The sequence below is a fragment of the Megascapheus bottae genome, chromosome 26, assembly GCF_031878675.1.
Source record: "Megascapheus bottae isolate mThoBot1 chromosome 26, mThoBot2.hap1, whole genome shotgun sequence".
NCBI classification, from domain to species: Eukaryota; Metazoa; Chordata; class Mammalia; order Rodentia; family Geomyidae; genus Megascapheus; species Megascapheus bottae.
The window spans coordinates 15,522,080-15,537,876 of NC_143534.1; the positions used below are offsets into that span (position 1 = coordinate 15,522,080).

At 43.1% G+C, this 15,797-nt stretch overlaps 1 long non-coding RNA gene across 1 annotated transcript; it reads right to left on the reverse strand.

The window, feature by feature from the left end:
- Nucleotides 1-9,996: 9,996 nt before the first annotated feature.
- LOC150045992 (uncharacterized) lies at nucleotides 9,997-13,165 on the reverse strand. Its single transcript, XR_016532761.1, has 3 exons — nucleotides 13,043-13,165; nucleotides 12,317-12,416; nucleotides 9,997-10,566 (listed from the first exon to the last, which is right to left on the reverse strand). It is a non-coding gene; the product is annotated as an uncharacterized LOC150045992 (long non-coding RNA).
- Between the last annotated feature and the right edge of the window lie 2,632 nt (nucleotides 13,166-15,797).

Below are 15,797 nucleotides of genomic sequence, written 5' to 3' on the forward strand. Positions count from 1 at the left end.
GGCTCAAGTGGTAGAATACCAGCCTTGAGTTCAAGCTTCAGCACTGGCATACACAGAAAAAACTGTTTATAGAGTAATAAAACCATAAGAAGAGAGTATCGGTGCCCACACCTCTAACCCTAGCTTCTCACGAAGCTGAGATCAGAGGATCATGGTTTGAAGCCAGCAAGGGCAGTAAAGTCCCTGAGATTCTTATCTCCCATTAACCAGCAGAAGCTAGAGATGGAGGTGTCTCCCTAGCCTGGAGTGAAAAAGCTAAGGGACAGCAGATTCCGGGTTCTGAGTTTAAGCCCCAGGATTAGTAAGGGAGGTGGGTATAATCAAGTGTATCTTTCAGACCACAGACATGTGATTAAGAAGGGAAGTGCTAAGCAGGTGTTACATGCCCGTTGTGTTAGGTGCTTTGTCTATCTGGGGCTTTTAATCAGAGTTTACCTACATAGCCATAGCCATTGCAGTACTAGTCACAAAAATCAAGTTATGGAATCAGCTTAGGTACCCATTAACAGATGAATGGATAAAGAAAATGTGATATATAGACACTATACAGTATTATTCAGCCATAAAGGAGGAAGTTACGTCTTGCAGGCTAATCATGGAACTAGAGATTATCCTGTTAAGTAAAATAGACCACACTCAGAAAGATCAATACCATATGATTTCTCTCACATACAGAATCTAGAACTAACTAAACAAAAAAAATAGAGGCCATGAACATAAAAGAGGAGCTATTTTCAGAGGGAAGGAGGGAATCATCAGAAGGCTTGAAGGGAGAGAAGGGAGGGATCGAGGCACATTATATGTATGTATGAAAAGATCATAATGAAACCCATATAAAGTTTACAAGAAAGTTAGAAAGGTTTAAAAGGGGGATAAGAATATGTGGTATAACCATCCAGAAACAAGAGCATACTAAATCCACTAGCACAATGACGTTCATTGCAGCACTATTTACCATAGCAAAGATATGGAACCAACCCAGATGTCCCTCAGCTGATGAGTGGATCAACAAGATGTGGTATTTATACACAATGGAATTCTATGCTGCTGTCAGAAAGAACGACATCACCCCATTTGTAAGGAAATGGAAAGACTTAGAAAAAATCCTATTAAGTGAAGTAAGCCAGACTCAAAGGAACTTAGGCTCAATGGTTTCCCTCATTTGTCATAATCAGTAGAAACTTTGGGCTCTCCTAGCAGAGATTTGCAAAAGAGCAAAACCTAGATACATAAGGCCATATAGTATGACACTAAATGAAAGGACCTCCAGGATATAGAAACAAAAGCTATATAATGAGTGATTGTTGTCATTCATTTACTATGTTATCTCTCATCTATTTTGCTGTCCCTTGGTTATCTCATATTGTTACAGTATTTCACTTTGTTATCTGATATATTGATATATTTGTATTTGGTTATTTGAAATTGGATAGGGAAGGGGAGAAAACAAGATGAGGGGTGGGCGTGGGGGGGAGGGAAATGGGGACCAAGACATGAGAAAGGGTATCAATGTATGTGAATTAATGCAACTTCTGTCTGGTGAATATAATGTAACCCTTCTATTAATTACAATTAAAAATATATGAAAAAAAAGAATATGTGGTGTGTGTGGGGATATGATCAAAGTACATATATGCATATATGGAAATACCACAATTTACATATTACAAATAGCATATGCTTTTTACATTGTTCTCTTCTTTGTGTCCATGAACGCCATCTGTAACTAACTGCTAACGTCTACTGAGGGCCACAATCAAGCCCCTGACAGCATCGCCCATGGACCCATTCGTTTAGTCCTGACAACATCCCTGTCCCAGAAGATCATTCCCACCTTATAGCTGGGAAAATAGAGGTTCAATCATTGTCCACAGGCCAGATATCTAGAGAAATAATATCTGGGACTCACACCTTAAGTCTGTCTGACTTTAGAGCCTATGCTTCTAGTCATTACAGCTGACTGCCTTCTATTAAATAGGAGTAACAGGGAGTTGGTAACCCATGTCTGGCCATCCTAGCCACACAGGAGGCTAAGATCTGAGGATTGCAGTTCAAAGCCAGCATCCCTGAGTTCAAGCCCCATGACTGACTAAAAAGATAGCTGTCATAAAACTAAGTTGTTTTATTAAAATGTCCATGGAATGTGGGAGACAGATATAAGAAATGTCATTGGCCATGGGGTAGAGGATACACTTTTTTTTTTTTGCCAGTCCTGGGCTTGAGCTCAGGTCCTGAGCACTGTCCTTGGACTTTCTCAAGGCTAGAGCTCTACCACTTGAGCCTCAGCACCACTTCTGGCTTTTTTTTTCTAGGTATGTGGTATGGAGGAATTGAACCCAGGTCTTCGTGCATGCTAGGCAAGCACTCTACCACTAGGCCAAACTCCCAGCCAGGTGATACACTCTTAACTGGGGACTATTGAATTTGATTGATTGCCAGAGGGAAAGGAATGGAGAAAGGTATTTTAGTGTAGTCAGTGCTATTAGGGAATTTGGGGAATGCTTAAATTTATATGCTAGTAGACATGTGCTAGGTCTTATTGACCACGACCAAAAACTTCAAAGTGAACTAATTGTTGAAAATATGATAGCACTGGGCACAACAATGGCTCATGCTTATAATCCTAGCTACGCAGGAGGCTGAGATCTGAGAATCACGGTTCACAGCCAGCCTGGGCGGGAATGGCTATGAGTTTTTTATTTCCAATTAAGCATCCCCATCTCCCAATTGAAACAAAGCTGGAAGTGAAGTTGTGGCTCAAGTGGTAGAGTGCTAGCCTTGAACAAAAAAGCCAGCCCCCAAGTTCAAGTCCCATGCCAACACAAAAACATGATAGGAGGTAGTATCCCTGGGACAGATCTAAAAATGAATTTCAAGCTGGTTTGTGGCATTCCTAAAAAAAAAAAAAAAAGAAAGAAGGGTGGAAGGAAAGGAAGAAGCAATAACTTTAGTAGCTTTGTAATGCCATTCTATTCACATAAGAAACACGTCCATTCATTCTTCCAAGTATGTCCTCATATTTTATCTTGCTGCAGTCTCTCCCAGATCTCAGGGGAATCATTTCTTAAAGGAGAACATGCACACAGAAGTTGAATGATCTAGAGGCCTTCCTGTGGCAAACAGGTCAGGGAACGAGGATGAGAGTCTATACTGCTGCAAAGCAAAGTGGGAAATTAACCCCTATGACTCTTGCTCTGTCTTTGTGGTGCTGTTCAAGTCACCATATGGAATGATTTAGAGAAAGTCTCTCTAAAGGCAGAGGATGGACTTAATGATGCCCAGAGATTCCCTGCCATGATGGTTTTCTTGTGTGCTTAAAAAAAAAAAAAAAACAACAACTATGCATCATGGGCCTCTAGGGAAACAGAGTCCCACGTGCAGGAAGTGGGACTTGGGCACTGTTGTTTGTCATTGATCAGTTGCACATGTTGGAAAAGGCGTAAAAGGGAAGAAACAGATGTTCACTCATGGTCTGTCTTCATGATAAGAGGAACTTGTTGCTTGGACATCAGCTATCTACCTGGACCTGTGAAGGCTGGGAAGTGGGGGAGGGGAGGAGGGAGGGCGGGAAGTAGGGGAAAGAGAGAGACAGAGACAGAGACAGAGACAGGAGACAGAGACAGAGACAGAGACAGAAATAGATCTGCAGTTCAAGTAGTAGAGTGTTACCCTTGGATGAAAAAGCTGAGGGACGGTGCCCAGGCCCCGATTTCAAGCCCTTGACTCCGTACTAGCACATGCAACACGAAACAAATCGAACCCAACTCTGGGGAACAGGACAGCTCCATTCCATGCCAGGCAGGGATGAAGCCTCTTTTAGGGGTCTTTGTGTGAATTTCCTCTTTCAGAAATTCAGACCAGCTCCAGGATGAAACAACAACAACAAAACAAAAGAAAAACCCACAACAAAAACTCTACTATATATCAAAAATTACATTTTTGACTCAACAACCATTGAATGTGCCAAGAGTTGCCGTAGCAACGTGATTCTGCGTCAAGTTGACAAAAATTGATTCTTGCCTGGCTTGAAAAGAAAATTGGACATTCAATCTCCATCAGAGAATTTACACAATATAGCAGATAACAGCTATGCATTCTGACCTTATTATTGTTACTGTTATTATCATTTTAATCTCCTGTATGAATTGGAACATATAAAAAGTAGAAGTGTGTAAGGAAGCTTCCTGTTCAGCACCTGTTTTCAACAATTACGACGGCCTGTCGCCTTTTGTTTGTATACTTCCTTCGTCTCCAGTCCTCACTGGTATCATTGTTGTTATTATGATTATTTTGGTGGTGGGGATTGAACCAAAGGTATGTTTCCTTTTTAACTTTTTATTGATTAGGTACTAAAGAATTGAACCCAGGGCCTTGTGTATACAAAGCAAGCACTTTACCCCATTAAGCCACATTCTCAGCCCTAAACCCAAGGTTTTGTGTATACTAAGTACACCTTTCCACGGAGCCATGTCGCATTATTCTAAACAAATCCAATATATCATATATTTTCCCCACAAATACTTTAGTAGGAATGTCTAAAAGAAAGTAAGAAAAACCTCAGAACACAAATTCTTTCTTTCCAGACATATTATTTCAACGGCATCCACTCATTGTTTGGCTATCCATCTCAGTGTTGAGAGTTAAAGAGTGTGGTCAGGGAGGCAAGCTCTAAATTTATCTGTATTATCTCACTAAGCCCGACAACAATTCCAATATTATCCAATATTGGAGATGAGGAAAACCAGGAATGAAGGAAGGAACTTGTTCAACATTAAATATTCAAGAGTATGCTAACCTAGCACCCACGAGTTTTGTGTTTTACAAACACAAAAACAAATAGGCAAACACATTGTTTGAGTCCCAAATTAAATCTAGCCTCATCATCAAAGGGGCTGAATATTTGGCTTCCAGTGGATGGATCCTCAAGCAGGGCCTGTGGTCCTTAGCCCTCTTGTGTCTGTTCTTCACAGACTTGCCACTGTATTTCACCGGACAAAAACATACCCATATAAAAAACATGAAAGTTGGTGTCAGCCTCATCCCCAACACATCCCCCAGTGCTCATTTGCTGCTTTTACATATATCCTATTAATCTGGAGAAGTATCCTTCAATGGCAATTTCTGCAAGGACTGATCCCTGAGAGTGAGCTGGATGTCAGGTTGGATCATGTTGTTTCAAACATTTCATTTAATCACCCACCATGAATTGGCTCTGTGACAAGGGCAAGCAGCTGGCTGTCGCCATGCGAGCCTTGCTGTGTTGTATTATATTGCAATTATCTGTTTCCTTCGAGGCCCTGGGAGAAAAGGAGGCAATTCCTCATTTTCTGGTTTGCCTTTCCCTTTATTTTTTCTGAGTCTGAGCACAGAAACTAGACTATAGTAAATGTCCAGTAAATAGATTTCCCTACTTTGATTCTCCAACTTCCTTTTCTTTCTTCTTTCAAGCAAACAATGGTACACACAATAGTGACAGAATGGATAGAAGCAGCTACATAATTCAAGGAAAAGAGAGATTTTTAAATCAAGAGAAAATGTGGTTGCTCACACTGGTATTCTGAAATGTATGATTTTCCAATGAACTTACACATTTAGTTTGATTTTAAAGTTTATCTTGGAAAAATTAGCACCCTACTAGCTGAAGTTTAATGTTTAATATTTTAATACTTCTCAGGTTGAATTGTCAACACTACTCAAGCTACTCAGGAAACGGACAGCTTAGGATACTGGCTCAAACCTAGGCTGGAAGGTCCTTTTTTTATCTCCAATTAACCACCAAAATCCCGGAAGAAGAGCTGTGGCTCAAATGCTAGAGCACCAGGGCTGAGAGTCTGGCCTAGTGGTGGAGTGCTTGCCTAGCAAGCACAAAGATCCAGGTTCATTTCCTTGGTACCACATACATTAAAAAAGCCAGGAGTAACCCAGATGCCCCTCAGTAGGTACTTATATACAATGGAATTCTATGCTGCCATCAGAAAGAATGACATTGCCCCATTCATAAAGAAATGGAAAGACTTGGAAAAAATATATTACGTGAAGCCAGACCCAAAGGAGCATAGGCTCCATGATTTCCTTTATTTGTAATAATTAGTACACATCTAGGATTCTCCTAGCAGAGGACCACAATAGCCCAAAAGCTATGTACGTATGGTAACATTGGATGAGACTAAATGAAATGATCTCTAGGATATGCAAAGAGGAGGTTTATCTTTGTGACTGTTGTTCTCCATGTACTATGTGCAGTTATTTCTTTTCTCCCTTTTTTTCCCTTATGGTTAATTTCATGTGGTTACTGTTATGTGACTTTGTTACCTGATATATTGTATATACATTTATTTGTGTATTAAAATAGGGAGGGGAAGGGGGAAAACTAGATGATTGGGAGGGGTGGGGGAGGATAAGGGGGACAATGTTTGAGAAGTAATGCACCCACTATCTGATGAATGTAACTATAACCCCTCTCTACCTTACAATAAAATTTAAAAAAGAGAAAGAAGTAAAACATAAATGAGAAAAAGAAAAAGGAAAAGCCAGGAGTGGTGATGTGGTTCAAGTGGTAGAGCCAAAGGACCAGGCTCAGGCCCTGAGTTCAAGCCCCAAGACCGGCTAAAAAATATGGTAGAACACCAGCCTAAGGCAAAAAAGCTAAAGGATAGTGCCCAGGTCTTGAGTTCAAGCCCAGTACCAGCACATGCGTGTATACAGGTACATGCACGTGTATATGAATGCACACACTCGCACACACAAGAACTTAAAAGATGTAATTACAATCAATATAAATGGAGTATCAGTCATGGTGCTTGAACTCTGGGTCTGGGCGCTGTCCCTGAGCTGTTCAGCTCAAGACTACCTCCCTACCCCTTGAGCCATAGCTCCACTTTCCATTTTCTAGTGGTTAATTGGAGTTATGAGTCTCACAGTCTTTTGTGCACTGGCTGGCTTTGAACCTTGAAACTCAGATCTTAGCCTCCCGAGTAGCTAGAATTACAGGTGTGAGCCATTGCGCCTTGTTCTAAAAAAGTCATGCCAAAATACTTTTTTTCACACTTGGTAAAACAATGAAATCATCCAAATTTTTATTTTTAATGTGTCAACCAAAAATAAAAACAAAAATTGCCCTATTTCCCCAAATGTATTTACCATATCATATGCCAGAGTTGTTTTTAGAAGATATACTCGCTATATGTAATAAATTGATAACTAAACTAAATTTCTAGCCAGGCATAGTAGCTCAGGAGGCTGAGATCTAAAGATGGGTCAAAGCCAGCCTGAGCAGGAAAGTCCAGAAGACTCTTATCTCAAATTAACCACCAGAGAACCAGAAGTGGAGCTGTTGCTCAAAGTGGTGGTGCCTTAGCCTTGAGCAAAAGAGCTCAGAGACAGGCTCTGAGTTCAACCCTCATAATAGAGTTTCCCCCAACACACACACCAAGAGAAAGAAAGAAAAGCAACTGTATCTTCACTTGGCAATTGTTACTTTTAAAACAAGCTTATGATTTGTATATTTTACACAATGAATGCCCCAAATACGTCATGGCTAGATTAATGTAACTGAGTAACCTGTATGGTTCAAAATATGTTCTCTTAGAAGTAAAAATAATTCCAGATATGAAACATGTAAAAAACATGATCTCTGGTTATTTTTAATATTAACATATTTTATTTATTTTTTCATTTTATTCTTTATTGTCATGGTAATGCATAGAGGGTTTATAGTTCCATTCACCAGAGAGTAGGTGCATTACTTCTCATACATTGATACCCCTTCTTATGATAACATACGTATTCTTGTGATCTAATATTTTTATTGGGTCTCAACTCTCAGGTAGCTTTGCCTCCAGTGCTCAAGGGTTTTCTTTTACATTAGGAAATGGCTATCTTGCTGCCTACAAAGAGGTTAGTTTGTTCTCTAATGTCGAGCTGCTGGAAAAGACCCCCATGACCTTTTCCCAATTACAAAGGTGAATTTTTAAAACTAAAGCTATTTCTTCTTTTTCTCATATATTTTTATTGTAATTAATAGAAGGGTTACATTATATGCACCAGATAGAAGGTGCATTCCTTCACATACATTGATACCCTTTCTCATGTCTTAGTCCCCATTTCCTTCCCCCCACCCCTGCCCCTCATCTTGTTTTGCTCCCTTCCCTATCCGACTTCAAATAACCAAATACACGTATATAGAATATATCAGATAACCAAGTGAAATACTGTAACAATATGAAATAACCAAGGGATAGCAAAAGAGATGAGAGAGAACATAGTACATTAAAGATTCATTATGTGGCTTTTGTTTCTATATCCTGGAGGTCCTTTCATTTAGCATCATACTATATGGCCTTAAGTATCTAGGTTTTGTTCTATTGTAAATCTTTGCTACGAGAGCCCAAGGTTTCTACTGATTATGACAAATGAGGGAAACCATTGAGCCTATGTTCCTTTGAGTCTGGCTTACTTCACTTAATAGGATTTTTTCTAAGTCTTTCCATTTCCTTACAAATGGGGCGATGTCATTCTTTCTGACAGCAGCATAGAATTCCATTGTGTATAAATACCACATCTTGTTGATCCACTCATTAACTGTGATCGCTGGTTATTTATTCCGCTCTTTTTGACTAATAGAAGATAACAATCAATTTAACACTGCATATATTTAGGTTCTCTATTACCTATTTGAGGCCATCTTAACATGAAAGATTCTAAAATGAGGGTTTGGGATACTGAAAGACATGTACTGTGTACTGTTCCTAGTAAGGTATTTGCTGCTTCCCTTACCACCATGGAGAAACTGTTTCATTTAGCTTGTCCAAAATGGTATTATCATGGGTTGTTAAAGAGACAATGTTGCTACATCCAATGCTTCTGTAATGCAGACACAGGTCCATGCATTCATTGAATATTCATTCAACAAATATTGATATTTACTTTTCTGCTAAAAAAGTGACAGGTGTCATTCCACATTCACAAGCCCTTCACTTCGGCATCCACAACCCAAGTGAGTCAGATGAATGGCATTCATCCTGATGCTCTGTCTTCCCTCAAGGAAAACATCTTAAAACTGCTTGTGAAATTTTACAACAGTGAGACCCTCTAAGCTGAATGAGAGACCCAACTATACTTCCGGCATATCTTAAGATTGAAAGCAATGTTAAATATGGTTCTAAAGTGTCTTTCTGCTGAGTGAATACTATTTTCCTCTTGGATCTCATGACTGAACTTGAAAACAATGTTTTCACAGGAAATTATCCAGACCTAAAGGGGTTAAATGATCATATGGAATCTCCCAGAGAAACCTTGTGGCAGACTTGAATCATGCTTTTAAAGTCAGATATCTCACCTCTAACTCCATTTTCCTTTTACGGACTTTCCTTGACTGTAGAGATCTCCCTTGAAATAGGTTTGTTTCACACAAAATTCTTGGTCCTACTCTTTGGAGTATATCTTAAGCTTGTAATTACAAACAACCAGTCTATTCCAACTTTTTTGTTGTTGGTGGTTGATGGGCTTGAACTCAGGGCCTGGGTGCTGTCCCTGAGCTCTTTCACTCAAGGCTTAGAGCTTATGCCCCACAGTGCCACTTCCCATTTTCTGGTGACTAGAGATGAGTGTAGAGGACTTGCTTGTCCAGGTGGGCTTGGAATCGCAATCCTCAGATCTCAGCCTCCTGAGCAGCTCAGATTACAGGCCTGAGCTACTGGTGCCTATCCCAGCTTTTCTTTGGGTACATCTCCCCACTTTCCTAAGCCACAGAGGTGCTTTCTTTAAGGTCCTGCACATAACTGTTCTGGACCCTCTCATTTGTGTTCTTGCCCTTAGAGCCTTGCATTCACCCATCTACCCAGTGGACTGCTTCATCTCTTAGCATTGAACATGCTGGAGTTTCTCACTACCTATTTTTCTATTTTTTTTTTGACAAAAGTAGTCTAAAATAGACATGTTTGAAACAGGATCCATTATAAGTTTTCTTCTCTTTCCTCCCTGGACATCAATGAGTACTGCCAAGTGAGCTGTATACTGTTGGTTGGGGCTAGCCATAGACAGGTAACGTCAAACATTAAACTTCTTCCTCCCCAACCTTGCACTTTCCTCAGGATTTCTCCTGTGCCATTTATCCAGTTCTTTAATCAGAAACACAGTCTTTCACCCTTTCCTCTCCCATCTCATTCAGTTGGTGACTGTGATCTGCTCTTCTACCTCTGGAACCCAATTTCTTCTTGACATCCATAGCAGACTTGTTCCTTCTCACCTGCATCAGTGCCAGGCTTCTTCCTCAAAACCTGCCTTAGGCATCCTCTCTGGGAGGCCTCCATGCCCCACTACTCCCCTCAGTGTGGGGCACGTGCCCTTTGTGATGCAGGCATCTTGTCCAGACATTCCTTGTGCATCATCTTCCCCCATGCAAGGCAAACTTCATAGGCTTTTAGGAGACTGTGTCTTGTCTCTGAATAGCTAGTTCTGAACAGTCTGATACATGGTCATGACTCATTGACTATTGAGGAATGAGAAGATAGTTCAGCTTCTTCTGTGTTGTGTTTTTGGGGAGAGCATCTCCTTGAGAAGGCTTGCCTGCAATCACATCATTCCCTTTTCATTTGTATCTCTTTTGCAATGATAAATGAGAACATAGAAAAGTCAACAGCACTTAATATAATACTATAGAATAGTGCAGGCTAGAAATCAAAGCTTGTTCAATGGACACGTGAAATAGACTCAAATGCAGAGATTGTTTTTAGGTTCTCTGGAAAATCCTAGCATAAAATATACCATCTGCTATAATTATGTAAAGCAATTAGTGAAAAGATAAGTTATTAGGGCCAGGAGTTTGGCCTAGTGAAAGAGTGCTTTCCTAGCATGCACAGAAACCTGGGTTCAATTCCTCAGTACCACATATGTAGAAAAAGCCGGAACTGATGCTCTGGCTCAAGTGGCAGAGCACTAGCCTAGCCCAAGGACAGTGCTCAGGCTCAGGTTCTGAGTTCAAGCCCTAGAACCAGTCACAAAAAAACACAACCCACAAACCAAATAAGTTATTACCCAAGTGCTTTTTATGTTTCCAAATGTGTGTATTAGGTGGATATCATCCTCACAACTGTGTTAAAATTTATAAAGTTAATATTATCATCTCTTTTACAATTGATGGCACCAGGGCCTAGAAGAGTTACATGCTTAAGATCACACTAGTCAGTTGTGGCTGTCTTACTTTAGAGCCTACATTTATCCTGACTGTGGAATAACAATCTGTGATATGACACAGACAAAAGTCTGTGTCATGCTGAACTCATCCAGTGAGTGATGGTCATTGAAATATGAAATATGACTCCTGAGCCTGAAGAGAAAAACCCAGAATCTTGTTTCTGACATCTTTTCTGATAGAACTAACTATCCAAATTCAGGCCAATGAGTTAAATAATCCCATATGCCAGGGTGCTTATGGCTTTTTACAGCTGTAATTAAAGGAAGACATCATTCAAAATTACTCCTTTTGTTGCTTTTCTTCACCCAAATTCTGGAAGATATTTAGTCATGTAACTTAATTGTTCAGGAGATGAACCAAAGTAATGAAAACCATTTAACTGTTGCTTTGTCTTCTGAGCAGTCTCTTTCCTTAGTTATTTTTTTAAATTTGTGGATGAGAAAAACATAATATAGGTCAAAATTGTGTTGGCATAAACACAGTTTGATGTTAAAAAGAGATAATGGGCAAAAACTTAAAAAAGGGTAGCTCCTAGAATCACTGGCAGAAACGTCCTCAAATTTGATCAGATTCAATTCAGAATGGCTGGTCTCCACCCACTGTGCAAGTTTACCAGTTTCTTGAAAACAGTTCTGCATGGTGAAAAAAATCCAATTTTAATTTTCCTTTTTTTTTGATGGCCACTCTCCATGCTTTCCAACCAGAAAAATGGGCTCCACTGAGCTTGCTAGTATGAAATGCCACAGAAAGAAGGGAATTAGATTCAATTCATGTAGTGCTTTATTGACATGTTTAAAGTTCTGGGTTACTGCGTCAATGTTCCTGAAGATGGTAAGACCTCTGTTTCCTTTCCCCCCCCTTATAATTAAACATCTCTTCTACATACATTAACATCACATACCGTCTGTGGGGGTTATACTATGTGTCAATTTCTCAAGGATTTAAGGAACTATGGAACATGGTTTTTACAATTAGGAAAACCTGCAACAAAATTTCTAATGTACTTAAAAATGATTTCCCCAAGAGCTGTGCACACATGAATACATTATTAGTAATACATTTATCATTAATACTTAACAATTATTTAAAGATTTAATTTAAAACTGTAGAAGCTTATGTTACAATTTCCCAGTCTAAGCTTTCCAGGCCAACTCATCTTCTAATTTGTCTGTTTTCTTAAGGGGCAGGTCTGGATTGTACTCTCTAGAGAGGAGAAAATGTTCTAGAATAGGAGAGAACAGTCGGTAGCTTAATATGTTCAAAAGTAGATTATTTAAAAGTAAATTATCAACAACTCGTTAAGCTAACATCAGGTTAATATCCTTTGAAATTGAGCAATTTTAAGTATTAGAACAGAAAGGTCACATAAAATGTGTATCTATGTGAGAGAAACTATTCAAGCACCCTTTAGATATTTGTGACATGTTAATATCAGAGTTGCTACTGCTAAACAAAATGGGTTCCTATCAAAAGTATGCGACTCCTACAACAATGAGATATTCATATTTTCTAATATATAATTCAACTAAAATAATGCTGGCTCTCAAGGTTAGTTTTTTGTAAAAGAGAGAAGCCAAAGAAACTGTCACAGCCTATGAATCGTAATACAATATCCTAGATGAGGTGTGAGAGTAGAAAATGGAAAGTCAAGGTGAAATGTGAAGTAGACTAAATATCAACGTTTTATATTAGCTCATTATCTGTAACAAACGCACCGTACAGTTAGAATATGCTTACTTACTCACAAGTATTAATGACTTAACCACAGGTAAAACCGGAAGGATAATAGAGACCTTTGCATCTTCTTTGCAAGTCTGACTATTCTAAAAAAAAAAAATACAACCTTACCTTTTAAAATACATGTATGTAACATGCAGCACTGTGAACTGGCCATATGGATTTTTTTTTAAATCTACGGAGCATTAGAGCAGAATAGATTATCACCATAGGTTGTCATTTCGGTCTCACTATTAATAATTTAAAAAAAAAAAAAGCCTGAGCGAATGCCTGACTGCCTAACTCCACCAGCCACGACCCCCGCGCTCCATCTGTGCACGCAGGCCCTCCCCAGGCGTGTCCAGAAACCGCGCTTACAACGCCACGCGCGTCTCTTTGTTAAATATGCCTTTATGTGAAATAACATGGTCGTGATGAGAGCGCGTGGACCTCCCCTCTCATGCTTGGGGCGTCGTCCTCACGGGCTGGGGTCGGAGCTCCTCCGCTCCCGGCGGCGTGGCCGGGACGAGCGTGGCCACGTCCGGCCGGGGCGCGCGAGGGGCGCGGCGGGCTGCGGTACCATCCTTGCTTGGTGGCCCGCGACTCCATCGGCCACGACTGGCGACCACGACCAGTGCCTTCTGATGACGCTGATTCGTGTTAAATGCGTTTGTTTGTTTGGTCCCTCCGGTTAACAGTTCTGGGACAGAGGTTGTTGGAGAGGTTTCGAGCCCACGTAGACGGAGATAAAGAACAGGAAAACCAGTAGTAGGAAGAGGCTGGCGGCCGCCGCGGCCACAGCGAAGAGCTCCATGCGCAGCTCGGCCTCGGGCCACCCGCACGCGAGCCTGGGCCGCGGCCAAGCGCCGCGTCGCCATGGGAACGCGCCCGCGCCCCGCCCCCACCCCGGAGGAACCCCGCGATTCTCACCGGACAATCGCGGGGCTCGGGAGGGCGGGGGCGGGGAGGGTGCGGCCCCCCCCACCGGCAGCGCGGACCCCGCGCCGGGCTGCGGGAAGCGCGAGCCTGGAAACCTTTCCCTCTGCGCCCCCGGAGGCCAATCGGGCGCCCCCAGGCCGGGGGGCTCGGCAGCCCCAACAAGGTAGAGACCCCCCGCATCCGCCACCCATTTCTCGGGGACGACCTGGGGGTGACCCGTCCAGCGACCTCCGCGGGGCTTCGAGGACGCTCTCCGCCGGGGGTGGGGGGGGTCGGGCGCGAGGCCCCGCTTTCGGGGGTGGGGCGCACGGACCATCCCCCGCCGGCCGTCTACACGAGGACAGCACCGAAGGCAGACGCTGCTCCGTCCCACCCCGTCCAGCCTTCCCCCCCCCCCCCCGCCCCAGTCACTGCGGAGCCCCGAAATCCCCGGCCCGGGCCTGAAGGTCCGCCTCCCGCGAGCGATGGCCCTGGCGCTCCCCGCCATAAATATTAATAAGTTTGATTGTCTCCCCAGCCTGCTGCCGCTCGAGCCTCCCCACGCCGGGGTGCGCGAGCTTCGGCGTCAGGAGCCTCCGGCTCCGCCCCACCCGCCGTCGGCCCCCCACCCCCCGGGGAGGGACCCCCGCTCCACCCCACGTCCCTATCCCGCCAAAAGCAATTGCCTAAGGGGTTTGGCGGCGTCGACACTGCCCCAGCAGAGGGTGGAGGGGGCCCCGGGTGTGACCCACAGTCCTCGGAGAGCTAGGCGTGGGGGGCCTCGACGGCTCTGCGTCCCCAGATGCCCGGTCAGCTCCAAGGTGGCTGATGGTGGTGGGGGGGGCGGGGGGGGGGGGGACGATGGCCTGAGTCGGCCTGGCCTGTTTGGTGGAATGCTACCTCGGGGAGCCTCGGCTTCACTATCCCCATCGCCCTTTCCCTCCCGACGGCTCCTTCCCCGGTCCCCTTCTACCCGGGGGCGTCCGGCTACTGGGTGCTGGGCGGGGAGGCATTGCTGATGGAGAGGCGCCGCGCGCTCTGCAGGGCTGGGCGGCTGGAGTGGAGGCCCCTGGCTGCTGCGGGCCCCAGCCCGCCGCCGCTGCTTTCTCAGGAGGTGTAACACCAAAGCTGAAAGTGGGGTCTCGCTGGTGGCGCCCATTCCCCGGGGTTTTCCCAGTGGAGGAGGGGGGGTGCTAGCAAAGGCCTGTGTCTCAGGCTGTGCCTGCACCTTGGCTTAGTGTCTCATAGCTGAGGGGGGGGGCGAGTCCTCCTCAGGAGCTGTAACAAGAGGTCTTGGGGAACCCAGGTTCTCGGTTGCTGGACGGGGAGGGCCCAGATTGGCTCTTCTAGAGAAAGCTGCGCTGGCCAGGCCTTCTGTGCTTACAGACCTGGACCTTCCGGTTTCTAGGGTTCTCCGGAGCCCGCTCCTTATTCTTCGCCTTCTTATTTCGATTTGAGGTCTCTTGTACTCACAGATAGGTGCCCAAAGTATAGAGATACTGGCCAGTTTGAAAGGATTATGAATATTAGTTGAAAAAAATCACAAACCCACCGGGAGCTGTGGTACCTCCTTTAATTCCAGCGGAGGCAGGAAAATGGTGAGCTTAAGGTCAGCCTGGGTTAATAGAGATCCTGTCTCTAAACAAATGTACAAATAAAAAATGTAAAACTGCTCATTTACCTGTTACACACCTTATCAAGGGAAGTTCAAAAGTATGTAAAATAATGGTTCAGGTAAAAAAAAACCACAGTGGTTAAATTAGCACCCTTTATATTTCAGTTTAAAATGCAGAGGCTCCTTTAAAAGAAATTATGCTCCAGTATTAAAAACATAGTTCCACACTGAAAACAGGGCTCTGTTATTGGGTAATTTAGGTCTTAATCAATCCAAAGGATTTCAACCTCCCCGTCCCCCCAAAGGCCCTATAAAGGCTTTTGGCTAAGACCTCACTTTTGAAATTGCCTGAAG